Source organism: Gossypium hirsutum, chromosome A12 (assembly GCF_007990345.1).
Source record: "Gossypium hirsutum isolate 1008001.06 chromosome A12, Gossypium_hirsutum_v2.1, whole genome shotgun sequence".
Lineage (NCBI taxonomy): Eukaryota > Viridiplantae > Streptophyta > Magnoliopsida > Malvales > Malvaceae > Gossypium > Gossypium hirsutum.
In genome coordinates, this window is record NC_053435.1 from 1 (window position 1) to 17,928 (window position 17,928).

Consider the following 17,928-nt stretch of genomic DNA (forward strand, 5'->3'; position numbering starts at 1 on the left):
AGGAAAGAAAATTCTTAACGACAAAATGGAAAAATCCAAAGCATAGTTTTCAAATAACATAAAAGCAGGTTATGATATTGAATTAATATATATAAAATTAGATTGGTGTCAACGGTAACAGTTATTGTGATTAAAACATTCTTTAAATCAATAAAATTGTTTTGGGGAAATTAACAGATACAGAAGAGTACAAAATTTTCGAAATAAAGAACATTGAACTCACCTGTTTGGCTTCCGGGAAAATGCAGGATAAACAAAATTTGCCAACTCAAAGGTGGATCATTTACAAAAACAAAGATTAATTTCAAGTTTGAAACAAATTTCTGTCGATTTTCTTCAATCAGAAACCAAACAGTAAAATAAGAGGTGAAACTCATACCTGAAATCACAATCCGATGAAGAATGGGATTTCAATATCCTGTTAAATAGTAAGTATGTTATTTTGGCATGCGCTTACACCAAAGTAAAAAAAGAAATGTCAGGAAAAAAAATGGAAAGGAACACAGATTAAAAGGGAGGACGAGAAGATAGAAAAATAATAATAAATGGTAAAAATCAGAATAAAAGGTAACAACTAACAGAGTAGACATAATTTACAGGAGAAAGAAGCGTCTCTCATCAAGAATTTAGGGAGACATTGGATACTGCTTAATGTATCTAGTTTTAATTTTAAATCAGTGTTTAATTTTCTTGTTAAATATATTAAAGTTATTTTAAAAATTCAAAATATATATAACTCATTAAAGTATTAAAAAATATATCAAATAAATGTAAATTTTGAGGTGCGTTGAAATGTTTAAAAGTGTAATGTTTTAACTAATATTTTTATTAAAAATAAAATTTTCATTTTTTAAAAAAATTGAACAATTTTTAACGAATGAATCCCAGAAACACTTCCCCGAGGCCCGTAATGATTCATTAACCAACCTTAATAAAAACCACTGAACAAATTAGCAAAAAGAAGCATATGTCGGCTAAAAACAGAGAGAATAGTATTCTGCTCAGCAGATATTACAAAAATATTATACAGATATTTGGAATGTTATTTGGAAAAGGAACTATACTGACAAAAACAAACCCCAAATTTATTCTGCTAAGCAAAAACAAGAAAAGAAGCATATATCAACTAAAAACAGAGAGGAAAAGTATTCTGCTCAACGGATATTACAAAAATTACCCTGCTAAGCAAAAACAAGAAAAGGTTTTGTAAAACTTACACGATTGATGACGATTTCTACACTTTGGGAGCCGAAGCGACGGCGCGTTTGACGCGCACCAAACCCGAAACTCGATCTGATTGAAACGTTCGTTCTTGGTTTACAACGCAGTATGCATATACAGGAAGAGAAAACTTAGATATCTATCTGAAATTAAAAAAAATACAAGAAAAGGCAAATACACAGTTAATGTAAATATTCATACCTGAAATGATTCACCCATGAAGCAGGCGATTTCAACATCACAACAAACAGAACCGGCAGAGAAAAACTTATGGGTTTCTCCCTCTCACGAAAACTATCTTCCCACAGTAGAGTGTCTGTGGGTACACAAAGCTATAAAAGAATGACAGGAAAAAAATGAAAAGAGACCAAAACAGAATCCGCTAGGCACGAGAAGGGAGGAAGAGAGAATAATAAAAACAAAAAAGAAAGAAGGAATGTATGGAATGAAGTATGATTTGAGTATTTAAAATTTGGGAAGGAAGTGGGATGTGAAAAGGTCGAAAACGGGCAGCGGGGCAGTCACTGCCCAAAAAATAAAGATTCTTGAAATCTTTTGCAACGGTAACATAATACTATTTAATACACTCATTTAATGAAGAAGCAGCCGAGTAGTTCACCTATCTAATTAATTCATTCAAAAGTTGAAGATAAAAAGAATAAGCTGAAAAGGCAGAGAGAGAGAGAGAGAGAGAGAGAGAGATTAAGCTATGACCTTTGGCACAATACCCTGATTAATTGCTCGTTCAGAGGGAGTGCCAAAATTTTTGTCCAAATGAAGACAAGGATTTGACGCAGTTCTGGAGTGGTTGTTTGCAACAGCTTCAGAAAATAAGGAAATATTCCAACAGAAGGGGCCTAACAACAGCATGAAACACAGTGAAATGTAAATAGTAAAGAGTACACCCCTAAAGAACTACCAGATCTACAGCCCATGGTCCCATATCAAGGAATCTTCCAAGAAGAACTAGAGCATGGAATCGATGACATTGACTAAGCCAAACCTGAAACATCAATCGTGAGCTGGTCAGATATTACATTTAAATTTTTTGTATAACTAAGCCACAGTAAATATGAACTGTTTGCCCATCACTGTTAGTGGCCCTGAAAAGCAGGCAGACCTATAATGGATGTACTTCAACATAGACTACTCTTCATGAGAACAAATTAGCTCAAATTCATAGTAAATGGGATTTCAATCCAAAAATTAAGTGGTTAGAAACTATGGCAATAGACATCCGTTACTCTGACCAATAAAAAATAACTTAGGTCACTGAGGACTCGATATAGTGTAATATTGTTTAACATAAATCTGACCAATATGAAATCACCATAAAGAAGGGCAACCAAACATTGGCCGACACTGCTAGAATGACAAGGAAAGAGTACAGCACCTGAAGCACAATAGGCAATTGCTCTGGTGGCTTTTTATGCTCAGATCCATGGTCAAGCCATACCTCAAAGGCTATCAGCTGTTCAGTGAAAAATGAACTTGGCTGAAACAAAACAAAAGTACACTCAGGTATGAGGGAACATGATGAGCAGTAAATAGGCACCCTCTCATTCTGGTACTCAATTCTTGTCTGGATCCAATACATGTCAGCGAAATTCCGGATAACAAATAAATATTAGCAAAGAAACTGGAAGTAAAACACACCTGGAACTCTGCATTAGGATCCTCAACCAACGATGGAAGATGAGAAAGGCAAATTTCAGCAGCCATGTCCCATGCATCCCTGGAATGTGCAGAAGGAAATTTTAAAATAAACAACTGAAAAACAAGTTGTAAAGTAAGTCAATATCCCTTGTAGTACCACATATAGTGCTGATGGGTTGGTGGCAACATTGGGTAAGAAATTGGAGAACAATTTGCAGAGCGCATAATCCTCTCAGCAAGAAAAAATTTCTGAACAAACTAGCAACTAGTAAATCCTGTCTAAACAACCTTCGGAAAAGGTCTGCATCACAAAAAGAAGAGTTGATTAAATAGATTAGAATACAGGAACTGCTTAAATAAAAGAAGGCACACAACTGATCAATAAACTGAAAGAACTAGCATGAGGGAGAACCTTCCAAGCAATTGTTTCTGTCACTGCAGTAAATATCCAATTCAATTCCCCTAGAAGTGTTTTACGGTCATTTTGACGGCCAGGAATTTTATCAATAAGTGAAGAGTCAAGAGACTCATGAAGCAATGAACGTGTACAAAACCTGGAAGAGATAACAACCATCAGAAGATTAATAAGCTCATTTTATACAAAATAATTAAATAAATTAAAATCAGATGAGCAATTTATTAAAAGTGCTCAATAAGGTGAATACCATGTTTAAAAATCCAGAAACAATGAAAAGTAAACAGAAAACTTAGTAAAGGTTAATTCAAGATGCAAACACAAAGAAGATAATATTTAGCTTAGCAAATAGGCAAATACTATTTGACTATTAAATGCAGCACTAAGTCCTAATCAAGCATATCAAATGAGAACTTTTACCATCTCAATGTCATTTTGATAGGTGTAGTAAGACAAGAAGTAAACACATCGGCAGGACATTCAGCACTTTGAGGAAGAGTCTCATGTGCTTCACACGCAGCCAGAAGAATGCAGTCTCTTGAAGATCCAGGGTAGTTAGAAGTGCCACAGTCAAGAAGCTATCAATCAAATTCAAATAAAGAAAAAAAGAATATCAAATAAGGCTAGAGAAGGAAGACAATGATGTCTACTTGAATAGCGCCAGCCAGAAAATATACTACTGACAAATTGAGGATAGAACGCGAGCAAGTACCTCAATGAAGGCATTAACAACCATTCCTGCAGCAAAGCAATCAAATAAGGCTAGAGAAGGAAGACAAACAACCATTCCTGCAGCAGAGCAATCAAAAACATATATAGAAGGTGTTTTTAGCCAAGAATCAAGATCGCTGATAGGCAAGGGAATATACTGTGTATAACTCAGCACAGGAAATGTTCAGGCTTAGCAAGGAGAAAAATTGCCAAATAGAGCAAAAGAAAAGCAACAAGAATTGATTCCTAACAGTTAAACAAGTGAACACCTTATTAAACAGCCAGATTTAACCATTTGCAGTTGGCTTTGGAACACCATGTCCATTGTAATGACATAAAACTCTCTGACTTGGCATATCTGCAACATGTATTACAAAGTTTCTTCACTTCATCCACTGTAGGATCAACTTCGACCTTACTGCGAGCCTGGCCATGTTTAATAGAAAGAATTAGATTCTAAACTTGATGGAATAGCCTGTAATGAGACGTGGTATAAGATGGTGTTCAAACCTTGGGCTGCCACTTCTCATATTGATCTCTCAAGTTTTTCCCAATAGTTTCCACTGCTTTTTGTGGTGCCATAGAAAAAGGATCTGCAACAATGAAAGAAAGAAAAAGTGGAACATGCTAATATCAATGAAGAACATTAGATTGAAAAAAAAAATTATATGTTTTAATCATTTTGCGACCAAAGAATGGATGTTGGATAGAAAATATGATTGAAAACTTATTTTGTGCAAGTGCAGCACTAGGATTTCAACTTTTTCCTTCTTGGCAACCAATAAAGCAAGGCCAGTACAAGGGTTGTATATAGAAACAATAAATAGATAAGCATCCCTGAGACTGCATGCAAAATACTATGTTTGTGCAGCAATAACCCTACAAAAAGTGACACTTTCTTAGCCACCGAACTTGATAATTATTTCAATTTTGTATCCAATTTTCTGTTGGTCGTTTGCCACTGCTTCAAACACCATAAACGGTAAAACAATACTTCAAAAGAACGTACTCCGAAGCTCCAAAATTTACCTTCCTCTTTGAAAAAGTTCAATATGTTAAAAGTTCCAAACTACTTATAGTTACAAAATTTTCCGTTTTTTACCCTAACATAAAAGGAGATACTTGTTTCCCAACTGATAAAAAGAAATATAGAGAAGAGCTCAGTTTGAAGTAGGATCATAATTAGCACTCTTGGACAGGATTTATGGTAATTCTCAACATTCCAATGCAAATATAAAGACAACTAAGGAGCAGATACCGTTTAGAGCCAAGGGCAAACAATATCCAAACTTAAAAATTCATGCATGCTCAACGAATCAGCAAGCATTTAGTTCGGTCATATATTAAAATAACACAAAACTTATTAAAGATTTCTTGAGGAATAATCATGAGCATTAAAGCTTCAATAACCATTAAATAGCAAAAATGCAAAAATAAGAGAGAATTGACTCAAAAAACATACCAGTCCAGCACTCCATTCTTGCGCAAGGAGATATTTTTATTACATCGGGTGGATCAACACTGATATTTAGACATAAAACTAGGGCCACACATCCTGTCTTCATCTGCATATGAAGTTGTCAGTCAAGTGAATATGGTCAAGCACACCATATCAAGACAAATTAAAGGAAAAATAGTTAGGGGATGGTTTCTAATATTCATTAAGAAGAAACATACTATTATCTAAGAATCAAATTCAGTTCCAAGAAAGAAAATATTACTTAATGTATTGCAAAGAAACCCGAGCAAAGAGGCTGCTGAAAGATAAAAACAGCCTTTTTAATGCACACTTTAGGAAGTAGAATGCGAACAAATTTGGTATAGTATAACACTATTTCAAATTATTTGTATTCTGCATGTTTAGGCTTTATAAATCTCTTTAAGCAGACATAACAATCTTCCACAATATTGTCTCCTTATTTTGCTTTTAGATTCAAAATTCATGTCAAAACCTAAAAGGTAAAAATAGAAAACATTTCACCATGGCATGTTCAAAACACTAAGCTACAGGAGAAGGTATGGGAATTGTTACTTTACTGCAGATGAAATTAAAAAGGATTAAAAGAATTGAGTTTCTACAGTGAAGGCTCTACTGTGCAAATACATAAACAACCAACCATTCAAAATATATTCCTTAGTCAGTAGTTCATCACAAGGCAAATGACATACTGGGATGGTAAAAACAACAGCAGATTACTTAATGTACAAAGTAGTGAACTCTTCCAGACTCTAATGCTTTGATCTGGAGGAGCACAATGTCTTCATGTCTTCCGTTGCTAGGTGACCACGTCAAATTCAAGGATTTCAAACTTAATTGACTGTACTAATTCCATAATGTTATGCTATCTTGATTTAACGGAGAGAAACTTTGGGTTTTTATTTTATAACATAACAATATTATAATATTTTTATTTTATTTTCATCGGTAAAATAAATATTTAGAGGGGTAGAGTAATTGGTTTCGTAATTTTTAGGGGAGGGAACGGGCCTACTGGACGTACATAAAACTAATCAAAAGAGTAGCTAATAAAGGAGAGAGGAACGTTAGAAATAAAGGAAAAATAGGAGAGAATATGGGAATAAGCTGGTCATTACGCCACACGCCCAGTACAATTTCAGAATTAGTGTACTTCTCATTTTATTCAATTCAGTCCCAACCTGCTTTTTCTTGATAGAAATATATATCTCGTGTCAACTTTTACAAGATAATTTATTGTTGACCATAATGGGTTACATTTTAGACCATAAAAATTTATTATTGACCAATCAAATAAGCTTTCATCTTTCCATCAAGACTAGTGTTATTTTGAACGAATTCTTTTTCATTCCTGATCACATACCCATAAATTTTCATTTAGAAGGATTGACCATCTCAGAAATATGCAAAAGGAAATGAAGACAATGAGAGAACAGTGCAGGATATAACAAACCTGGTTGGCGTAACTGATACCCATGTTTGCCCAAGCATACACATAGTTTGGCTTCAAATCTAGTGCCTAAAGATCCAGACATAGGCCAAAAGACTAAATTCAATAGTGCTGAAAATATGGCCACCACAGGCAAAGGGAAGTTTATCATCAAATAATTTTAAATGGACAATCTCAGTAACAGAGGCTAAACAAATCAAACTGCATATGCAAGATCTGAATGCATTAAAAAAAGGCATTTTGAAAGAGATGATCAAGGGTATATGTAAATTGAGGAAGTGCATAATCAAATCATCTAAATTAACCAATAGCTCCAACAAATCAAATAACTAATTACATGAAGCTTAATAGAAGAGCTAGTTTGTTTTCTAAGGTCCAACTAGGTGCAACATGTTATTTGGAGAATCTATTTAGCAGCTTAAGGTTACAAAGATGGAGCAAGTAAATAATTCAACCCTATAAGAGAGCTGTATAACACACCAATGCATCACTTTACCATTGAAAAATAAGAAAGAAGAGAAATAGAGGAAAAGATGATGCAACCCATATGAGTTTGGCACAAAGAAGATTGACATGTTGGGTTATCACATGTTTTGCATTTCTTTATGCCATCCTTTCAATTGATTAAGCACAAGCCAAGTCCTAGGGGCACTTTTTTGTAAAAAAGTGCTTTTTTTACATCTTGCACCTCAAATGGTTCAGGTAGTTACAGCACCCTTGCCGACATTGTCAACACCTTCATAATTCTTTTTTTTTATTCTGGCCTAACATGCAAAATAGTGAGAAACACACGATACAAATTGATCCTTAGTAAAGAGAACCCCAAAATTTTAGGATAGGGAAAATAAATTTTTAATTATAAAAAAAGTAATTATGAAATTTAACATATCAGGTGGTATACAGATAGGCCACCACTATTCAAGGGGGAATCATGAAGAGGCTACCTGTTGATAATTGCATCAGCACTCTGCACACTGGCTTGTGTTGCACCAAGCTTGTTCCAAAGAGAATAATCATTAGGTTTAAGTTTCAAAGCAGTTTTGAAAGATGCAATGGCCATATTCTCTCGACAAATTATACAGAACACCAAGGACAATGTGTACATCAGCATCCTCAGGAGACATCTGAGCAGCTTCATTGAATAATCTAGCAACCTGTATGGAAGAAAACACTTCGATTAACACCAGAATATAACAATAACATTTCCAAAATATAATCACTGCAGTCATGGAAATCATATGCAAAAAGACACTCTTGTAATCACAGCATTCACAACATAAGCAAACTATCCCACAGTAACATTAGAGGAAGCGGGTTACACTCAAACCAATAAACCCTAAAACCTAAAGACAAAGGTGAACTAAAGATTCATAACTGAAATGACTCTACGATGAAGAAGAGGAGTTCATATATTTTACAGATCAATTAAGCAAAATAAAAATCTGCAGTTCATGCTTTGAAGGAAATAAGTATCATAGTGCATGGTTATTCAATTTTAGAGCTCCAAAAAACCTTTACCCCCCAAGAAATTTCTCATGAACCGAATAAAAAAAATACCCCAAAGAGAAAGACGAAAAATACCCATACAACAGAACATATCAAAAAACAAACTAACGCAAACTACTACAAAAACAATAATTATTATTAAGGAACAAAAGGGGCAAACCTGGAAGTGGGGAGGGAAAGAAAGTTGTGAAAATGGTTAATAGCGAGATTTCAAAAATATTTTTCTAAAGGGTACTGGTTCTCAGTCACCATCTTCAGTTGGCGTTGGTATGCGGTGAAACGGCAGAGAAGCGGGTGGCAGTGTTTTTCTGGCTTGCCTTTAACCAAATCTAAAAAAGAAAAAGAAAAAATTGAAAAGAGACGGAGAGAAAGAGAAAGACGAAGGGGGAAAAGAATCGGCTAGGGAGCCATGGAATGAAGAGAGATATAAAATTGGACTGATGACAACGGTAACATTTATGGTAAATAAATCTTTCTTTAAATCACTAATGTTTTACATTTTTAATATTTATAGAATTAAAGGATTTATTTAATATTAAAATTTTTAATATATTTTAATACTAATTAGGATTAAGTAGAATTTTTCTATTCCTTCAATAGGATTATGTACGATTCTTGAACATTTCAAACTAAAAACTGTCAATTTTATTTTGCAATTCATAAATAATTTTATTATTAGGAAATTTAATAAAATATATATTTTAAAATATAAATGAGAATATAACCTAAAATTTTAAACTATAAAGATAAATGTATATAACTATCTATTTAAAAATAAAATGATTTAAATTTACTGTTTAGAAATTTTAAATTGAATTATATTATTTGATTGATGATTAGAGTTATCTACATGTTAAATTGGATCAAACTTGATAAATACATGATATTTTTCTTAAGTTAAACTTAACATTTCAGCTTTGAAATCTACTTTTTTATGTAATATAAAATTTGTAAAAATAAATAAATAATATATTTATTAATTAATAAAATTAGAGCTAATTCAATAATTTTTCTTGCAAAAAGCTATGACTCTTAACTATCAAAATAAAAATAGTTAACAGATTAATTCTTTTTGCATAAATAAAAACAATAAAATGAAAATTTAAAGTAGAGTGAGCACACAATTATTATTATTATTTATTAATAAATTTGTTAAAAAAGTTGTTAAGGAAACCCCTTTGCTATTCTTCTATCTTGAAAAGGGCATAACAAAATTTGACATTATATTCAGTTTTTATGGATTAAAAATACAATCTTTTTCTAAATATTACTATCATGATGTACTTAAACCCAGATAAAATTAGGCCTATTTTTCAGGCTTTTATTTTGCTTAAGTCCTGATGATTTTATTTATTTTTACATTTTAATAATAACACATATATGCAGGCATAATTAAGCTCTGTAAGTCTATATTGGATCTGAAATTTTGAGTATTTTAATTCTATTAATTTTATTTTATTTAATATACCAGCCTGATTTACTCAAAAAAATAATGGAAGTATGGCAACTTATACTACCATGGACGAAACGAGCATATCAATGAGATTGCATTTATGGATTGAGAGAAACTATAAAATATAAGTAAAGGAGGAGTTAGAAAACGTAAAAAATTTTAGATAGAATGAAATAGTGGCGTGTCTTCTATAACCTCTAATGAACACAATATCAATGAAAAGCCCCCAAATAAAATTCACAATAAGGAATATTAATAATCACAGAGTAAACCTGTGACTCAGAAGGCTGTACCTTCTGAACATTGTTCATGTAATACTTCAGTGTCAACTCTAGCAAGAGCCCCGCCTAATCCCTGGCTTATTCCATAAACTGATACCACCTCAAATACAAAACTCTAATATATTTCCATTAAAAGCATCCTAAGCCAATTGATTAGACCCAAAAACAATATAATAGACTTTTAGATTCATCATCTTCTTCCACAGCCTTCTAAAAGGCTTTAACATCTCCTTCCTCCACCATAACTGCACCATTAATCCTAGTTTTAATTTCTTCGATATCAAAATTTACATTTCAATTTATAAATCACAATATCTTAAAATAAGAGTTCTTTTTATGTTCTATAAAACTAAGAATAAAATGCGAAAATTTCCTTTACAATTTTTCTAGTTCACCCTTCTAATATCTCTTTAAACAATTTAATAATCTTATAAATGTGCTAATGGATTGTAACCAATGGCCATGTCTGAAAATTGCTTATTGAAAAAGAACAAAGTTCATGCCTGATTAAGGGTGCCATGCCTTGGATGTTCCTGGATGTCGGAATACAACAAATTACTAAATTTGCAAGAAGCAAGATACAAACTCCATGCTATTGTCATTTATCCATATTAATAACATCAATTCAATTAGAAAAGCACCAAAAAATTTGAGATTCCAAATTCAAGCTCATATAATGAATGCTGTGATAATAGCTATTGATATAATATTTGATGTTTATACATTATTTTATATAGAAAGAAAGAAAGAAACTTGTATAGGTGCTCTCCTCTACTGATGAAACTTGTATAGGTGCTCTCATCTACTGATGAAAGTTGGAAAAGTGTGGGCCATTAAACCAAGTTGCCAACCTCACAAACAAGGCCTCATAGTATAGCAAGATATTGCCATCAATCTTTTTGCACTAATAAACCTCTTGGTTGATAGAAAATATTATTCACATTCATGAGGACCGATTTTCATTATTCCGTTCTGCATCATCTTGTAGATGATCCTCATCTTCATTGGGAATGTCTTCGCTGTAATCATCTAATGAACCAACAGGAAAAACGATGTCACCTTAAGAAATTTAATGGATTTAGTTCAAACAACGTGGACGAGGCAAAGTTATAGCATTACGTATGATATGCACAAAGCTCAAAACATTAGGCGTATTCAATGTTCTACCTTGGTTGAAAGCAAATGATCAATTATCTATCCCATTAAACTATATTGGAGAGCATCAGCACCATATTAAACACGAGAAGCAAAAGGTATTCCTAGATTCATGTATACTCTAGGTTTGACTGCATCACAATGAAGATTAACAAAAAGCTGCTAAGTACAGTTTAAAGGGACAAGGCATCAAAACTGAGTGGGACAAGGTAAATAAAAAACTCTTTACCCTTTTGAGGCAATGAAGGAGTATCCCTGGAGTCCGATGCATTATCAAGAACATAAGAAAGATCTAGTAATTACAAAAAAGATACAATCTAAGGATTACGGGGAGAACCTACAAAAGATGAGAAAATTTTAATAATTAAAAAAGGAATCGAGCAAAAGAAAATTGCAAAAGTCACGATTATTCTAGTTGCAAATCTAAATAAAAAAGAACGCATTCACTAACCAACAATTAATTGAGCTAAAAGAAGATAAAAAATGAAGGATAGTGTTTCATAACTACTGTGACAGTAATATTGAGATGCCTATGGTATAAATATGCAAACATATATGGTAAGTTTCTTAAATCCAAAAGATAGAACCATTAATGGAGATACTATTAGCACCTCAAAGAAGGAAAAGCATCAAAATATCACCATATTATTTACCAGAAAAAGTAAGAATCAAAGGGTTTGTGAGGTAGAGCTGTTTGAGAAAATTCACAAGGTTTGGCTCCTCTGTCTTCCATCCTGCTCTTAACCCATTGACGACAATCTTGCATGTTGAGCTTTGTTCTCCTACCTATTAGAACAGTAGTTGTCAGCTCACAAGTTCTTGTAGAGTAATAGTACTTGCAAAAATAGAAAATTGCACATTTTCAAATAAAACATTAGTCCACCCTACCCAAGAGAGAGAGAGAGTGAGATGAGTGGCATGGTCAAAACAAAAATGTCATATATACACACACCCAACGTCTCCACGTTGGAAGGTCAAAGGAAAGACACAGTTCAATTTCCGTGTTATTGCTAGCCATTCTTCATCGTACTTGTCAGATTACAGTTTACTAATTAAGAAATATTTAAGTGTATCAGATAGGATTCTGTAAATATTTTACTGATTCCTATCCCTAACTTTAAGGCTGTTTTTTTTAGACAGCATCCCTAGAGTTAGTCTGTTTCCTAGTATAGAGTTTCCTAAGTTAGGCTTACTATGTGTATAAATATTCATGTAATTTCTTATGAATAAGACGGAATAGAAAAAGCCTGTTCTTAACATGGTATCAAAGCCGTTTTTTTAGCTCAAATTCTGGGATTTTTTTCTTTGTCTAGCAACTTCTTCTCATTCCCGATCAACCCTCAAGCCTGTAGAATTTGTTCAAAAGAAACATGGCTAAAACTGTCAAAACCAGCAACACTAGAGAAGGGAATTCTCAAGAATCATCTATTGAGTTCAGTAAAGAAGAAATTGAGAAGTTGAAGAATCTGCTGGGATCATTGGAAAAATCTCCTTCAATAGGTACTAGTGGTTTGATTTTTTCAGGTATATCCTCTTCTAAAAATTCTAAAATCTCGGATATACCCACAAAAAGTTCTTGGGTCATTGACTCAGGAGCTACAGACCACATGACCCACTCCTCACAAAAATTTGTTTCATATACACCTTGTCCTAGTAGTAGAAAGATAACAGTAGCCGATGGTTCTGTGATCACAGTGGCTGGTCAGGGTGATATTGTTATAAACAAAACCCTTACTCTTAAAAATGTCCTTCATGTTCCAAAACTATTTACCAATCTTCTATCCATCCAAAGAATTACCAAAGAGTCTAACTGTAGTGTGGTTTTCTATCACAATCGATGTCTTTTTCAGGAACAGAATACGAGGAGGATGATTGGACATGCTAAGGAAGTAAATGGCCTATACTATCTCGAGGAATCCAGTGGAGAAGTTAGTGCTCTGAATTCCTCACCATTATCTTTCATATCCGAATCTATTAAAACCAATAAAAACCAAATTTGGCTCCATCACCTCCGCCTTGGTCATCCATCGTTTAGAGTCCTTAAAATTATGTTTCCTTCATTGTTCAAAGGATTAACTGTTGAAAAATTCCATTGTGATGTCTGTGAACTTGCAAAACATAAACGTACCTCTTTTCCGATAAGCAATAAAAGAACATCCGCTCCTTTTACTCTTATTCATAGTGATGTTTGGGGACCATCCACTATTTCAAATATTTCTGGGGCTCGGTGGTTTGTATCCTTTATTGATGATTGTACCCGTGTGTCTTGGATATTTCTTTTAAAACAGAAATCTGATGTAAGGTCTGTCTTTCCAACCTTTTACAACATGATCAAAACACAATTTGGAGCTGAAATAAAAAGGTTTAGGTCAGACAATGCCAAGGACTATTTCAATCAGTTTCTCTCGCCATATTTCCAAGAAAGAGGCATTATACATGAGTCATCTTGTGTTAGCACACCCCAACAAAATGGTGTTGCCGAAAGAAAAAATGGTCACATTTTAGCTATTACAAGAGCCCTCTTGTTCCAAAAAAATGTCCCTAAACAATACTGGGGGGAGGCTGTTTTAACTGCTACTCATATGATAAATAGATTGCCTACAAAAGTCCTTGAATCTCAAAGTCCTATGCAAGTTCTAGCAAAATTCTTTCCTGATTTTAGTACTTCAAGTAGCCTTCTAAAATATTTGGTTGTATTGCCTTTGTACATGTACATTCTCAAAATAGAGGAAAATTTGATCCACGAGCTGTCAAGTGTCTTTCTCGGTTATTCTTCCACTCAAAAAGGGTACAAATGCTATCATCCAGCCACAAAAAAATTTTATGTATCAGCGGATGTTACTTTTGCAAAACAAGAGAATTTCTTTACTCGTCCTTATCTTCAGGGAGAAATCTTATTCACAGAAGATAAGGACAGAGAATTCTTTCTTCTTGACATTCCAGCTACTGTCCAGCAACCAAACACTCACATTCCAGCTCCCGTCCAGCAACCAAACACTCACATTCCAGCTCCTGTCCAACAACCTGAAACAGAGCCTAATACACCCAAATCACAAAGATGGATTCAGGACACTACTCGTCCTTTACTGGTTTACTCAAGGAAGAAGGCACCGATGCAAGTTCAATCATCTTCTCCTCTTATACAACCTGAGGTAATTGCTGAACCTACTACTGAAACTACTGAAAATTTAGATAAATTTCCCATTGCTATTAGAAAAGGGATTAGAGCCTGTATAAAACATCCTTTGTACTTATTTTTGTCTTACAAAAATTTGTCCCATAACCACAAAGCCTTTCTTACTGGCCTAAATTCTATCTCCATTCCCAAAACAGTATCCGAGGCATTAGAAGATGAGAATTGGAAAAATGCCATGAAGGTTGAAATGGAAGCTCTTGAAAAAAATAAGACATGGGACTTGGTGAAATTACCGAGAGGAAAGAAACCAGTGGGATGTCGCTGGGTGTACACAGTGAAGTATAAATCAGATGGTTCTTTGGAGAGGTACAAAGCAAGATTGGTTGCTAAAGGGTACACTCAAATGTATGGAGTAGACTACCTTGAGACATTTGCCCCTGTTGCAAAGATGAACATTGTGAGAGTGTTGTTGTCACTAGCTGCCAACCGAGGCTGGAAATTACAGCAATTTGACATAAAAAAACGCCTTTTTACATGGTGATCTTGAGGAGGAAGTTTATATGGATGTTCCACCAAGATTCGGTCCAAATATAGGACAGGTAGTTTGCAGACTAAAAAAGGCTTTGTACGGACTAAAACTGTCCCCGAGGGCTTGGTTTGGAATATTTACCAAAGTAATGCTCAAGTTGAGATATAAACAGAGTCAAGGAGATCACACTCTATTTGTAAAACACTCATCTTCAGGGGGACTGACTGTTTTATTAGTCTATATAGATGATATTATAGTGACTGGTGATGACCTGGAAGGAATGGAGAATTTAAAGAAATGCCTAGTAAAAGAATTTGAAGTCAAAGAACTCGGAAAGTTAAAATATTTCCTTGGTATTGAAGTGGCACACTCTCGAGAAGGAATCTTCATATCTCAGCAAAAATACATAGTTGATTTGTTGACAGAGACAGGCAAGTTGGGATGTAAACCAGCAGACACACCCATAGAGGTGAATCACAGACTTGGAGATGCACTAGAAGATGCAGCAGTTGATAAAAGTTCATATCAAAGACTTGTGGGGAAGCTCATTTACTTGTCCCATACCAGACCGGATATTGCCTATGCAGTCGGTGTTGTAAGTCAGTTTATGCACAACCCCAAAGAATCACATCTTAGAGCTGTGTATCAAATTCTACAGTACTTAAAGGGCACGCCAGGTAAAGGAATCCTATTTAAAAAGGGGGAGAACTTAACCCTTGAAGCCTATACTGATGCAGATTATGCAGGGTCTATGGTTGATAGAAGATCAACCTCGGGCTATTGCACTTTCCTAGGAGGCAATCTTGTGACTTAAAGGAGTAAAAAACAGAATGTTGTGGCTAGATCTAGTGCAGAAGCTGAATTTAGGGCGATGGCTCGTGGAATTTGTGAGCTATTATGGCTAAAAATTATTTTGGAAGATTTGAAGATCAAGTGGGAAGGTCCAATGAAGTTGTATTGTGATAATAAGTCTGCTATCAATATTGCACATAATCCAGTTCAACATGATCGTACGAAGCACGTTGAGGTTGACAGACATTTTATAAAGGAAAAACTGGACAGTGGCTTAATTTGCACTCCATTTGTGTCCATTGATGATCAACTAGCAGACATACTTACCAAAGGGTTGTCTGGAAAGTTGTTTCAAAAACTAGTAAGCAAGCTGAGAATGGATGATATCCACTTCCCAGCTTGAAGGAGTGTCAGATTACAGTTTACTAATTAAGGAATATTTAAGTGTATCAGATAGGATTCTGTAAATATTTTACTGATTACTATCCCTAACTTTAAGGCTGTCTTTTTTAGACAGCATCCCTAGAGTTAGTCTGTTTCCTAGTATAGAGTTTCCTAAGTTAGGCTTACTATGTGTATAAATATTTATGTAATTTCTTATGAATAAAACGGAATAGAAAAAGCCTGTTCTTAACAGTACTGAACCTCATAAGGTCCTAGATCAGATCAATATCAACCTAAAAGATCAGAGAAAGCCAGAATTCATTTATTAGCTTCCAACAAAGACCAAAAGAAAGAACCTAAATGAAATGGTCAGAACATATGACAGATACCTGCAAGAACTTGCGCCCTAGAAGGCATTTATCGAGTGCAAGAAATTTTGTCACTCGCCCACCCTCTTCATGTTCAACGAATTATTTTTTCCAAAATATGTTGAGACCTATATATTGAAAACAAGGTGATTTAATTCCTGATCACATACCCATAAATTTTCATTTAGAAGGATTGACCATCTCAGAAATATGCAAAAGGAAATGAAGACATAAAGAAAGAAATGCAGTTCCCTTTTCATGAATGTCAAGACAATGAGAGAACAGTGCAGGATATAACAAACCTGGTTGGCGTAACTGATACCCATGTTTGCCCAAGCACGTACATAGTTTGGCTTCAAATCTAGTGCCTAAAGATCTAGACATAGACCAAAAGACTAAATTCAATAGTGCTGAAAATATGGCCACCACAGGCAAAGGGAAGTTTATCATCAAATAATTTAAAATGGACAATCTCAGTAACAGAGGCTAAACAAATCAAACTGCATATGAAAGATCTGAATGCATTAAAAAAGGCATTTTGAAAGAGATGATCAAGGGTATATGTAAATTGAGGAAGTGCATAATCAAATCATCTAAATTAACCAATAGCTTCGACAAATCAAATAACTAATTACATGGAGCTTAAAAGAAGAGCTAGTTTGTTTTCTAAGGTCCAACTAGGTGCAACATGTTATTTGGAGAATCTTTTTAGCAGCCTAAGCTTACAAAGATGGAGCAAGTAAATAATTCAACCCTATAAGAGAGCTGTATAACACACCAATGGATCACTATACCATCGAAAGATAAGAAAGAAGAGAAATAGAGGAAAAGATGATGCAACCCATAAGAGTTTGGCACATAGAAGATTGACATGTTGGGTTATCACATGTTTAGCATTTCTTTATGCCATCCTTTCAATTGATTAAGCACAAGCCAAGTCCTAGGCACACTTTTTTGTATAGAAGCGAAAAAGCCCCCTTGATTCAAGAAGCACAAATTTACATATTCACCTTAATTTACTCAAAAGAGTGCTTTTTTTACAACTTCTTCAAGGCTACCGGACTTACTCATCATATGAATTTGCCCAGTTATCAGACAAGCTTATCCCAAAGCCCCCCACCAACTTGACGACCAAATTCTTCTGCCCAGTCATCAACATGCAACTTTGAGAATTCATTGACCCATTGATCATCGACAGACTCTTGTTGCAATCTTTCAGCACCAAATTCATTGGCCCGATGATCAGGTCCACAGAAAACCTATTAACCATCAAGTCAAGAACATTTAACAAAATGAAGAAAATTAGAATATTTCAAATAAGAATAAGAGCTTCGCACGGTTTAAGAGTCTCAAAATAATACATAACACGCAGAATCATTAGTCGCACTTTGTAT

At 34.2% G+C, this 17,928-nt stretch overlaps 1 pseudogene; it reads right to left on the bottom strand.

The window, feature by feature from the left end:
* Positions 1–77: 77 nt before the first annotated feature.
* LOC107939828 (regulatory-associated protein of TOR 1-like) lies at positions 78–8,898 on the bottom strand (annotated as a pseudogene).
* Positions 8,899–17,928: the final 9,030 nt, after the last annotated feature.